Here is a 15259-nt window from a genome sequence, read left to right on the forward strand (position 1 = left end):
ACACCATATTTCGTAAAAACACACTTTAATACGACCTATTTCGTAAAAACACACTTTAATACGACCTATTTCTAAAAACACACTTTACTACACTATATTTCTAAAAACACACTTTAATAAAACCTATTTCTAAAAACACACTTTAATACGCCATATTTCTAAAAACACGCTTTAATCCAACCTACTTCTAACAACACACTTTAATACGACGTATTTCTAAACACGCTTTAATACGCCATATTTCAAAAAACACACTTTAATGCACCAAATTTCTAAAAACACACTTTAATACGACGTATTTCTAAAACACACTTTAATACGGCATATATCTAAAAACACACTTTAATACGACGTATTTCTAAAAACACACTTTAATACAACCTATTTCTAAAAACACACTTTACTACACTATATTTCTAAAAACACACTTTAATACAACCTATTTCTAAAAACACACTTTAATACGCCATATTTCGTAAAAACACACTTTAATACGACCTATTTCTAAAAACACGCTTTAATACGACGTACTTCTAACAACACACTTTAATACGACGTATTTCTAAACACGCTTTAATACGACCTATTTCTAAAAACACACTTTAATACGACATATTTCTAAAAACACACTTTACTACACTATATTTCTAAAAACACACTTTAATACAACCTATTTCTAAAAACACATTTTAATACGACATATTTCTAAAAACACACTTTAAAACGACCTATTTCTAAACACACACTTTAATACGACCTATTTATATAAACACACTTTAATACAACGTATTTCTAAATAACACACTTTAATACGACGTATATCTAGAAACACACTTTAATACGACCTATTTCTAAAAACACGCTTTAATACGACCTATTTCTAAAAACACCCTTAATACGACATATTTCTAAAAACACATTTTAATACAACATATTTCTTAAAACACTTTAATATGACATATTTCTAAAAACACTTTAATACGACATTTCTAAAAACACACTTTAATACGAAATATTTCTAAAAACACGCTCTTTACAACATATTTCTAAAAACACACTTTAATACGACATATTTCTAAAAACACACTTTACTACACTATATTTCTAAAAACACACTTTAATACAACCTATTTCTAAAAACACATTTTAATACGACATATTTCTAAAAACACACTTTAAAACGACCTATTTCTAAACACACAGTTTAATACGACCTATTTATATAAACACACGTTAATACAACGTATTTCTAAATAACACACTTTAATACGACGTATATCTAGAAACACACTTTAATACGACCTATTTCTAAAAACACCCTTAATACGACATATTTCTAAAAACACATTTTAATACAACATATTTCTTAAAACACTTTAATATGACATATTTCTAAAAACACTTTAATACGACATTTCTAAAAACACACTTTAATACGAAATATTTCTAAAAACACGCTGTTTACAACATATTTCTAAAAACACACTTTAATACGACGTATTTCTAAAACACACTTTAATACGGCATATATCTAAAAACACACTTTAATATGCCATATTTCGTAAAAACACACTTTAATACGACCTATTTCTAAAAACACACTTTAATACGACATATTTCTAAAAACACACTTTAAAACGACTTATTTCTAAAAACACACTTTAATACGACCTATTTACAGTGTTTCCCACACATTAATTTATTTGTGGCGGCCCGCCACGAAAGAATTACGTCCGCCACAAATAAAATAAAATAAAAATTGTATTTTATTTTTTATCATATAGTTGATGTAGATGCCCATATAGGCTGTTCAGATTTACTTTACAAAAGAGAAGTGTAGGATACTTCTTTTGTTGCCTTATTTGTATTTGACCACTACTGTTTTCTGTTTATTTGTTACTGACTGTGGCAGGACACCTCTGCCTCTGTTTCACTTTATGTTGCTGGTAAATAATATGGTTGTAGTAGTAGGCTAAAGTTAAATTATTTAGTATGCACTAATTAAAGGGGCAGAGCTTTAAGAGACATTTATTTTTATATTTTATAAGATATATTTTTTGTAAGAACCACAATTAATAAATATATTTCAGTGAATAACTTATTGTTCAAATCTGTATATAAATATGTACATAAAGTGTTGTAATTATATTGTAAAATGGATGGATGGATGGACGTTTAAAACAAAACTGTTATTATTAATTAGTAAGTATACATTTTTTTAGCCTTTTTAGAGAAAATCATATCATTGTAGTAAATTATGCAAATTACTCGATGATGTCATGGTGACCACGCCCATAGGCACGCCCCCACCGCCACAGGTATCTTGGCAGTTTATGGGAAACACTGATTTATATAAACACACTTTAATACAACGTATTTGTAAATAACACACTTTAATACGACGTATATCTAGAAACACACTTTAATACGACATTTCTAAAAACACACTTTAATACGACCTATTTGTAAAAACACGCTTTAATACGACCAATTTCTAAAAACACCCTTAATACGAAATATTTGTAAAAACACATTTTAATACGACAAATTTCTAAAAACACATTTTAATTCAACATATTTGTTAAAACACTTTAATATGACATATTTCTAAAAACACTTTAATACGACATTTCTAAAAACACACTTTAATACGAAATATTTCTAAAAACGCTCTTTACAACATATTTCTAAAAACACACTTTAATACGACATATTTCTAAAAACACGCTTTAATACGTCATTTCTAAAAACACGCTTTATTACGACATATTTCTAAAAACACGCTTTAATACGACATATTTCTAAAAACACGCTTTATTACGACATATTTCTAAAAACACGCTTTAATAAAACATATTTGTAAAAAAAACTTTAATACGCCATATTTCTAAAAACACATTTTAATACGCCATATTTCCTAAAAACAGACTTTAATATGACCTATTTCAATGCAGCTGAGATAGGCTCCAGCACCCCCCGCGACCCCGAAACGGACAAGCGGTAAAAAATGGATGGATGGATTTCTAAAAACCCACTTTAATACGACCTATTTCTAAAAACACGCTTTAATACAACCTATTTCTAAAAACACACTTTAATACAACCTATTTCTAAAAACACACTTTAATACAACCTATTTCTAAAAACACACTTTAATACAACCTATTTCTAAAAACACACTTTAATACGATCTATTTCTAAAAACACGCTTTAATACAACCTACTTCTAAAAACACACTTTAATACGACGTATTTCTAAACACGCTTTAATACGCCATATCTCTAAAAACACACTTTAATACACCATATTTCTGAAAACACTTTAATACGACCTATATCTAAAAACACACTTTACTACACTATACTTCTAAAACACTTTAATACACCATATTTCTAAAAACACACTTTAATACGGCATATTTCTAAAACCACACTTTAATACAACCTATTTCTAAAAACACGCTTTAATACGACCTATTTCTAAACACACACTTTAATACGACCTATTTCTATAAACACACTTTAATACAAAATAACACACTTTAATACGACGTATATCTAGAAAGACACTTTAATACGACATATTTCTAAAACCACACTTTAATACAACCTATTTCTATAAACACATTTTAATACAACGTATTTCTAAACACACACTTTAATACGACCTATTTCTATAAACACACTTTAATACAAAATAACACACTTTAATACGACGTATATCTAGAAACACACTTTAATACGACATATTTCTAAAAACACACTTTAATACGACCTATTTCTAATAACATGCTTTAATACAACCTATATTTCTAAAAACACATTATAATACGACATATTTCTTAAAACACTTTAATAACGACATATTTCTAAAAACACGCTTTAATATGACATATTTCTAAAAACACGCTTTAATAAAACATATTTCTAAAAACACTTTAATACGCCATATTTTAAAAACACACTTTAATATGCCATATTTCTAAAAACACACTTTAATATGCCATATTTCCTAAAAACTCACTTAATATGACCTATTTCAATGCAGCCGAGATAGGCTCCAGCACCCCCCGAGACCCCAAAAGGGACAAGCGGTAGAAATGGATGGATGAATATCTAAAAACACACTTTAATGACATATTTCTAAAAACACACTTTAATACGACATATTTCTAAAAACACACTTTAATACAACCTATTTCTAAAAACACACTTTAATATGACCTATTTCTAAAAACACGCTTTAATACGACCTATTTCTAAAAACACACTTTAATACGACCTATTTCTAAAAACACACTTTAATACGACCTATTTCTAAAAACACGCTTTTAATACAACCTATTTCTAAAAACACACTTTAATACAACCTATTTCTAAAAACACGCTTTAATACAACCTATTTCTAAAAACACACTTTAATACGACATATTTTCTAAAAACACACTTTAATACGACCTATTTCTAAAAACACACTTTAATACACCATATTTCTAAAAAGACGCTTTAATACGACCTATTTCTAAAAACACACTTTAATACAACCTATTTCTAAAAACACACTTTAATACAAACTATTTGTAAAAACATCCTTTAATACAACCTATTTCTAAAAACACACTTTAATACAAACTATTTCTAAAACATCCTTTAATACAACCTATTTCTAAAAACACACTTAAAAACAACCTATTTCTAAAAACACACTTTATACGACCTATTTCTAAAAACACACTTTAATACGACCTATTTAATACAACCTATTTCTAAAAACACACTTTAATACAACCTATTTCTAAAAACACACTTTAATACGACATATTTTTCTAAAAACACACTTTAATACGACCTATTTCTAAAAACACACTTTAATACACCATATTTCTAAAAAGACGCTTTAATACGACCTATTTCTAAAAACACACTTTAATACACCATATTTCTAAAAAGATGCTTTAATACAACCTATTTCTAAAAACACACTTTAATACAAACTATTTCTAAAAACATCCTTTAATACAACCTATTTCTAAAAACACACTTAAAAACAACCTATTTCTAAAAACACACTTTAATACGACCTATTTCTAAAAACACACTTTAATACGACCTATTTCTAAAAACACACTTTAATACGACCTATTTCTAAAAACACGCTTTTAATACAACCTATTTCTAAAAACACACTTTAATACAACCTATTTCTAAAAACACACTTTAATACGACATATTTTCTAAAAACACACTTTAATACGACCTATTTCTAAAAACACACTTTAATACACCATATTTCTAAAAAGACGCTTTAATACGACCTATTTCTAAAAAAACACTTTAATACAAACTATTTCTAAAAACATCCTTTAATACAACCTATTTCTAAAAACACACTTTAATACAAACTATTTCTAAAAACATCCTTTAATACAACCTATTTCTAAAAACACACTTTAATACGACCTATTTCTAAAAAACACGCTTTTAATACAACCTATTTCTAAAAACACACTTTCTTACGCCATATTTCTAAAAATACGCTTTAATACAACCTATTTCTAAAGACACTTTAATACGACATATTTCTAAAAACACACTTTCATACGGCATATTTCTAAAAACACACTTTAATACGACGTATTTCTAAAAAGACGCTTTATTACGACGTATTTCTAAAAAGACGCTTTAACACGATCTATTTCTAAAAACACGCTTTAATACAACCTATTTCAAAAAAAGACGCTTTAACACGATCTATTTCTAAAAACACGCTTTAATACAACCTATTTCAAAAAACACACTTTAATGTGACCTATTTCTAAAAACACACTTTAATACGACCTATTTCTAAAAACACACTTTAATACGACCTATTTCTAAAAACACGCTTTAATACGCCATATTTCTAAAAATACACTTTAATGCGACCTATTTCTAAAAACACACTTTAATACGACCTATTTCTAAAAACAAGCTTTAATACACCATATTTCTAAAAACACACTTTAATACGACCTATTTCTAAAAAACACACTTTAATACGACCTATTTCTAAAAAACACGCTTTAATACAACCTATTTCTAAAAACACACTTTAATACGACCTATTTCTAAAAACACACTTTAATACAACCTGTTTCTAAAAAGACGCTTTAATACGACCTATTTCTAAAAACACACTTTAATACAACCTATTTCTAAAAACACGCTTTAATACGACCTATTTCTAAAAAACACGCTTTAATACAACATATTTCTAAAAACACACTTTAATACGACATATTTCTAAAAACACACTTTAATACAACCTATTTCTAAAAACACACTTAAAAACAACCTATTTCTAAAAAACACACTTTAATACGACATATTTCTAAAAACACACTTTCATACGCCATATTTCTACAAAGACGCTTTAATACAACCTATTTCTAAAAAACACACTTTAATACGACATATTTCTAAAAACACACTTTCATACGCCATATTTCTACAAAGACGCTTTAATACAACCTATTTCTAAAAACACACTTTAATACAACCTATTTCAAAAAAGACGCTTTAACACGATCTATTTCTAAAAAACACGCTTTAATACAACCTATTTCAAAAAACACACTTTAATGTGACCTATTTCTAAAAACACACTTTAATACGACCTATTTCTAAAAACACACTTTAATACGACCTATTTCTAAAAAACACGCTTTAATACGCCATATTTCTAAAAATACACTTTAATGCGACCTATTTCTAAAAACACACTTTAATACGACCTATTTCTAAAAACAAGCTTTAATACACCATATTTCTAAAAAACACACTTTAATACGACCTATTTCTAAAAACACACTTTAATACGACCTATTTCTAAAAACACGCTTTAATACAACCTATTTCTAAAAACACACTTTAATACGACCTATTTCTAAAAACACACTTTAATACAACCTGTTTCTAAAAAGACGCTTTAATACGACCTATTTCTAAAAAACACACTTTAATACAACCTATTTCTAAAAACACGCTTTAATACGACCTATTTCTAAAAAACACGCTTTAATACAACATATTTCTAAAAACACACTTTAATACGACATATTTCTAAAAAACACACTTTAATACAACCTATTTCTAAAAACACACTTAAAAAACAACCTATTTCTAAAAACACACTTTAATACGACATATTTCTAAAAACACACTTTCATACGCCATATTTCTACAAAGACGCTTTAATACAACCTATTTCTAAAAACACACTTTAATACGACATATTTCTAAAAACACACTTTAATACAACCTATTTCTAAAAAACACACTTAAAAACAACCTATTTCTAAAAACACACTTTAATACGACATATTTCTAAAAACACACTTTCATACGCCATATTTCTACAAAGACGCTTTAATACAATACAACCTATTTCTAAAAAGACGCTTTAATACAACCTATTTCTAAAAACATGCTTTAATACGACCTATTTCTAAAAACACACTTTAATACGAGATATTTCTAAAAACACACTTTAATACGAGATATTTCTAAAAACACACTTTAATACGAGATATTTCTAAAAACACACTTTAATACGACATATTTCTAAAAACACACTTTAATACGACATATTTCTAAGAACACACTTTAACACGACATATTTGTAAAAACACACTTTAATACGACCTATTTCTAAAAACACACTTTAATACAACCTATTTCTAAAAACACGCTTTAATACGACATATTTCTAAAAACACATTTTAATACGACCTATTTCTAAAAACACGCTTAAATATGACCTATTTCTAAAAACACACTTTAATACGACATATTTCTAAAAACACACTTTAATACAACCTATTTCTAAAAACACGCTTTAATACGACATATTTCTAAAAACACACTTTAATACGACCTATTTCTAAAAACACGCTTAAATATGACCTATTTCTAAAAACACACTTTAATACGACCTATTTCTAAAAACACGCTTAAATACGACCTATTTCTAAAAACACGCTTAAATACGACCTATTTCTAAAAACACGCTTAAATATGACCTATTTCTAATAACATGCTTAATACAACCTATTTCTAAAAACACACTTCAATCCAACATATTTCTAAAAACACACTTTAACACGACATATGTCTAAAAACACACTTTAATAAGCCGTATTTCTAAAAACACGCTTTAATACGACCCGACCTATTTCTAAAAACACCCTTAATACGACAAATTTCTAAAAACACATTTTAATACGACATATTTCTAAAAACACATTTTAATAAGACATATTTCTTAAATCACTTTAATATGACACATTTCTAAAAACACACGTTAATCCAACATATTTCTAAAAACACACTTTAACACGACATATTTCTAAAAACACATTTTAATACGACATATTTCTTAAAACACTTTAATATGACACATTTCTAAAAACACACTTTAATTTGATATTTGTAAAACATACGACATATTTCTAAAACACACAACATATTTCTAAAAACACACTTTCATACAACATTTCTAAAAACACACAATACGACATATTTCTAAAAAACACGCTTTAATACGAGTTATGTTTAAAAACACGCTTTAATACGACATATTTCTAAAAACACACTTTCATACAACATATTTCTAAAAACACGCTTTAATACGAGTTATGTTTAAAAGCACGCTTTAATACGACCTATTTCTAAAAACACTTTAATACGACCTATTTCTAAAAACACTTTAATACGACCTATTTCTAAAAACACTTTAATACGACCTATTTCCAAAAACACTTTAATACGACCTATCTTTAAAAACATACTTTAATACGCCATATATCTAAAACACTCTTTAATACGACATATTTCTAAAAACACACTTTAATACAACATATTTCTAAGAACACACTTTAACACGACATATTTCTAAAAACACACTTTAATACGACCTATTTCTAAAAACACGCTTAAATATGACCTATTTCTAAAAACACACTTTAATACGACATATTTCTAAAAACACACGTTAATACGACCTATTTCTAAAAACACGCTTAAATACGACCTATTTCTAAAAACACGCTTAAATATGACCTATTTCTAATAACATGCTTAATACAACCTATTTCTAAAAACACACTTCAATCTAACATATTTCTAAAAACACACTTTAACACGACATATGTCTAAAAACACACTTTAATACAACCTATTTCTAATAACATGCTTAATACAACCTATTTCTAAAAACACACTTCAATCTAACATATTTCTAAAAACACACTTTAACACGACATATGTCTAAAAACACACTTTAATAAGCCGTATTTCTAAAAACACGCTTTAATACGATCCGACCTATTTCTAAAAACACCCTTAATACGACAAATTTCTAAAAACACATTTTAATACGACATATTTCTAAAAACACATTTTAATACGACATATTTCTTAAATCACTTTAATATGACACATTTCTAAAAACACACGTTAATCCAACATATTTCTAAAAACACACTTTAACACGACATATTTCTAAAAACACATTTTAATACGACATATTTCTTAAAACACTTTAATATGACACATATCTAAAAACACACTTTAATTTGATATTTCTAAAACATACGACATATTTCTAAAACACACAACATATTTCAAAAACACACATCAATACGACATATTTCTAAAAACACGCTTTAATACGAGTTATGTTTAAAAACACGCTTTAATACGACATATTTCTAAAAACACACTTTCATACAACATATTTCTAAAAACACGCTTTAATACGAGTTATGTTTAAAAGCACGCTTTAATACGACCTATTTCTAAAAACACTTTAATACGACCTATTTCCAAAAACACTTTAATACAACCTATCTTTAAAAACACACTTTACTATCATATTGAACCGTATCATTTTTAACCATATCAATATTTACTTGATCATATTTAACCTTATCATTTCTAACCTTGTCATTTACCTTTATCATTTTTAATCTTATCATAATCTGACTATCATTTTTGACCCTATCTTAATTTTACCTTATCATTGTAAACTTTTTCATATTTAACCTGATCATATGTAACTTTACCATGATTAACCTTATCATATTCAACTTGATCATTTTTACCATTATCATATTTGACTTTACCATAATTAACTTTATTTTATTTAACCTTATCATTTTTAACTTGATCATATTTCATATCATTTTTGACCTCATCTTTAACCTTATTATATTTAACCTCATTTTTAACCTTACATTTTTTTAACCCTATCATATTTAACTTAATCATTTTTAACCTTATATTTTTCAACCTAATTATATAAACGTATAATTTTTAACTTTGTCATATTTAACCTTATCATATTCAACCGTATCATTTAACCTTATAATTTTTTACTTCATCACATTTAACATAATCAATTTATCCTTGTCATATTTACCCTTATCATTTTTAATCTCATAATCTTACTTTATCATTTTAACCTTATCATAATCGTTATCATTGTTAACCTTATCATTCTTAACCTTATCATATGTAACTTTACCATAATTAACCTTATCATATTTAACCTTATCATTTTTAACTAAATCATATTTAACCATATCATATTTAGCTTTACCACAATTAACCTTCTCATATTTAACCTTATCATTGTCAACCTTATCATAATCTTAATTTATCATTTTTTAACATGATCATATTTGACCTCATCATACGTAACCTTATCGTATTTAACCTTATCATTTTTAACCTTATATTTAACTTTACCATAATTAACCTTATATGTAACCTCATATGTAACCTTATATTTAACCTTGTCGTATTTTAACCTTATCAATCTTAACCTTATCAATTTTACCCTTATCGTATTTAACCTTGTCATTTTTAACCTTATATTTAACCGTATTATTTTTAACCTAATCATTTTTAACCTTTTCATATTCAACCGTATCATTTTTAACCTTATATTTCACTTTATTATATTTAACTGTATCATCATTTTTAATCTTATCATAATCTTACTTTATCATTTTACCTTATCATTGTTAACAACCTTATCATATCTAACCTCATAATTTTTACCTGATCATTTTTAACCTTATCATATGTAACTTTACCATAATTAACCTTATCATATTTAACCCTATCATTTTTAACCTTATAATTTTTAACCTTATCATATTTAGCTTTACCATAATTAACCTTATCATATTTAACCTTATCATTTTCAACCTTATCATTTTCAACGTGATCATATTTTACCTATCATATGTAACCTTATCACATTTAACCTTATCATTTTTAATCTTATATTTAACTTTACCATACTTAACCTCATCATATTTAACCTTATCATTTCTAACCTTATAATATTCATCCATCCATCCATTTTCTACCGCTTGTCCCTTTTTGGGGTCGCGGGGGGTGCTGGAGCCTATCTACTTTACCATATTAAACCTTATCATATTTAACCCTATCATTTTTAACCTTATAATTTTTAACCTTATCATATTCAACCTTATCATATTTATCTTTACCATAATTAACCTTATCATTTTTAACATGATCATATTTTACCTATCATATGTAACCTTATCGCATTTAACCTTATAATTTTTAACCTTGTATTTAACTTGATCATAATTAACCTTATCATTTCTAACCTTATAATATTAAACTTTACCATAATTAACCTTATCATAGTTAGCCTTATATTTAACCTTGTCATATTTTATCCTTATAATTTTTAACCTTATCGTATTTAACCAATGTCATTTTTAACATCATATTAACCCTTATCAATTCTTAATCTTATCATAATCTTACTTTGTCATATTTAACCTTATCATTGTTAACCTTATCATATTTAACCTTATCATTTTTAACCTTACCATAATTGGTAGAAAATGGATGGATGGATGGATATTTAACCCTATCATACTTAACCTGATAATTTTTTACTTCGCCATAATTAACCGTATCTTATTAACCTTATCATATTTAACCTTATCATTTTCAACTTGATCATATTCAACCTTATCATTATCAACCTTATCATTTTCAACCTTATCATATTTAATTTTACCATAATTAACATCATCATATTTTACCCTATCATTTTCAAATTGATCATATTTAACTTTACTATAATTCACTTCATCATATTTAACATTATGTATAACCTTGTAATTTTTTACTTTACCATATTTAACCTTATCGTATTTAACTTTACCATAATTAACTTTGTTATTTAACCTCATCATATTTAACCGTATCTTTCTTAACTTGATCATATTTAACCTTATCATTTTTAACTTTACCATAATTAACCTTATCATAGTTGACCTTATTTTTATTTTGTCATATTTAACCTTATTTTTAACCTTATATTTAGGGATGTCCAATAACATCGGACTGCCGATATTATCGGCCAAAAATGCTTTAAAATGTAATATCGGAAATTATCGGTATCGGTTTCAAAAAGTAAAATTTTTGACTTTTTAAAACGCTGCTGTGTACACGGACGTAGGAAGAAGTACAGAGCGCCAATAAACCTCAGTCACATAATATCTACGGCTTTTGACACACTCACCAATGAATGCCATGCATACTTGGTCAACAGCCATGCAGGTCACACTGAGGGTGGCCGTATAAACAACTTTAACACTGTTACAAATATGCGCCGCACTGTGAACCCACATCAAACAAGAATGACAAACACATTTCGGGAGAACATCCGCACCGTAACACAACATAAACACAACACAACCAATACCCAGAACCCCTTGCAGCGCTAACTCTTCCGGGACGCTACAATATACACCCTCACTACATTACAACAAAATTAGGCATAATAATGTGTTAATTCCACAACTGTATATATCGGTATCGGTAATTAAGAGTTGGACAATATCGTAATATGGGATATCGGCAAAGAAGCCAGTATCGGACATCTCTACTTATAATTAACCTTATCATTTTTAACCATGTCATATTTAACCTTATCATATTCAACTTTGTCATTTTAAACCTTTTCATATTTAACCTTATCAATTTTAATCATATTAGGGTTGTACGGTATACCGGTATTAGTACAGTACCGCGATACTAATGAATCATATTCGGTACTATACCGCCTCGTCGTTACGTCATGACATTGCTGGGTGTACGAGCAGAGGAGCATGTTCGGCAGCGCACAATAACAGAGTACTTACAAGCAGACACAGAGTGTAGACAGAAAAGGGAGAACGGACGCATTTTAGCTTAAAAGCTAATGATAAAGGTGAAGTTATAACACTGAAACGCCCTCAGGAAGAGGTGCTTTAAGACATGGCTAGCTAGCTAGCGGCTAACATCCATCCGCAGTCTGCAGTGTTGTAGCTACTTCTAAATCACTAATGCTCGTCACCATGGCGACAAATAAAGTGAGTTTCTTACAAGTATCATCCATGCAGGACGAGGAATAGCTAAACATGCTTCACTACACATCGTAGCTCACCGGCGTCACAATGTAAACAAATGCCATGGGTGGATCTATACCTAAGGTCCACTGTAATGATACCAAGTACAGGAGCGTATCTAGTAGATACTACTATGATTACGTCGATATTTTTTAGCATCACAAAACCTTTTTTTTGTTTTTTTAAATTCATATTATGTTTATAAACTCAGGAAATATGTCCCTGGACACATGAGGACTTTGAATATGACCAATGTATGATCCTGTAACTACTTGGTATCTGATCGATACCTAAATTTGTGGTATCATCCACAACTAATGTAAAGTATCAAACAACAGAAGAATAAGTGATTATTACATTTGAACAGAAGTGTAGATAGAACATGTTAAAAGACAAAGTAAGCAGATATTAACAGTAAATGAACAAGTGGATTAATAATCAAATGTTTACAGTTTGTCCTTAATCATTTTGACAAAATAATAGAATGATAAATGACACAATATGTTACTGCATATGTCAGCAGACTAATTAAGAGCCTTTGTTTGTTTACTTACTACTAAAAGACAAGTTGTCTTGTATGTTCACTATTTTATTTAAGGACAAACTTGCAATAAGAAACATAAGTTTAATGTACCCTAACATTTTTTGTTAAAATAAAGCCAATAATGCAATTTTTTGTGGTCCCCTTTATTTAGAAAAGTACAGAAAAGTACTGAAAAGTAGCTAAATACATTTTGATACCGGTACCAAAATATTGGTATCGGGACAACACTATGTCATATTTGTCATATATAACCTCATCATTTTTAACCTTGTCATTTTCAACCTTGTCATATTTATTAACCTTATCATTTTAAACTGTCATATATAACCTTAATTAACCTTATCGTTAGCGACAACGCCTTTTGTTTTGCTTCTATAAACTTTTCTCATTGCTCCTCAGTCGACTCAGCATTTTACAAGTCATCCAGGGGACAATTGGGCCTCAGTCGAAGAATGAGGAGGAGAATGAGAATGAAGAAGAGAACAAGAAGGAGAATGAAGGGGAGGGGAAGGATAAGGAGAATGAGAATGAGGAGAATGAAAATGAAGAGGAGAATGAGGAATGAGAAGGAGAATGAGGAGGAGAATGAAAATTAGAATGCGAAGATGGAAAATGAGAACGAGGACGCAAATGAGGAGAAGGAGAATTAGAATGAGGAAAATAAGAATGAGAAGGAGGAACATGAAAATGAGAAGGAGAATAAGAATGAGAATGAGGAGCATGACAGGTAAACTGAGGACATTCAGAAGAAGAAATAGGAGGAGAAGAATAAGAATTAGAATTATGAGAATGAAAATGAGAAGGAGAATGAAAAGCAGAAGAATTAGGAGAATGAGAATGCAAATGAGGAGGAGAATGAGAATTAGAAAAAGGAAAATGACAAGGAGATGGAGGATAATGAAAAGTAAAATTACAAGGAGGAAAATAATGAGGATTAGAATGAGGAAAATGAGAATCAGAATAAGAATGAGGAGAGTAATAAGGAGGAGAATGATAATTAGAGAAAGGAGAATGGAGAGGAGGAGGATAAAGATTAGAATGAGAAGAATAAAAATGGGGATGAGAACGAGAGGGAGGAGACTAAGAAGGAGGAGAACGACAATTAGAATGAGGAAAATGAGAAGGTGGAGAATGAAAAGGAAATTGACAATAATGGAGATAAGACCGAGGAGGAAAATTAAAAGAAGAATAATAATTTAAAGATGAGAAGAATGGGAATGAAAAGGAAAAATTA

The sequence above is a fragment of the Entelurus aequoreus genome, linkage group LG10 (genome assembly GCF_033978785.1).
Source record: "Entelurus aequoreus isolate RoL-2023_Sb linkage group LG10, RoL_Eaeq_v1.1, whole genome shotgun sequence".
Classification (NCBI taxonomy): Eukaryota; Metazoa; Chordata; class Actinopteri; order Syngnathiformes; family Syngnathidae; genus Entelurus; species Entelurus aequoreus.